The sequence below is a fragment of the Seriola lalandi genome, unplaced genomic scaffold (genome assembly GCF_002814215.2).
Source record: "Seriola lalandi dorsalis isolate HSWRI2012SDOR001 ecotype SW California unplaced genomic scaffold, Sedor1 jcf7180002054981, whole genome shotgun sequence".
Lineage (NCBI taxonomy): Eukaryota > Metazoa > Chordata > Actinopteri > Carangiformes > Carangidae > Seriola > Seriola lalandi.
Genome location: NW_019525661.1, coordinates 994,418 through 994,794, shown reverse-complemented (window position 1 = coordinate 994,794; position 377 = coordinate 994,418).

Here is a 377-nt window from a genome sequence, read left to right as displayed (position 1 = left end):
CCCCCCCCCCCCCTCTCTATCTCAGCAACAAACTCTGAGATTCACAGACCTCTTCTCTGTCCGTTCTGGTTTCACTGCTGCAGTAGTTTAGAGCGACCGATATGTACAAGCGTGAATTAAAAGCTAAAACTGAAATAAAACTTGTGTTTCTTGTGCGTAATAATACTACTACTGTTATTGTTATTGTTATTGAAGTGTTTTTGGAGGGAAAACAGAGAGTAGCAGACTGATATGATCTTGTTTCAGGTTGATCAGATATAAATTAGCAGATAAAAACAAGCAGCAACAGCAGGTGTAGATTCAAACTGCATCTAGTGTTGTATTGTATTGTTGCAATCTCAACCACGCCCACTTAGGAGACAGGAAGTGTATACCAT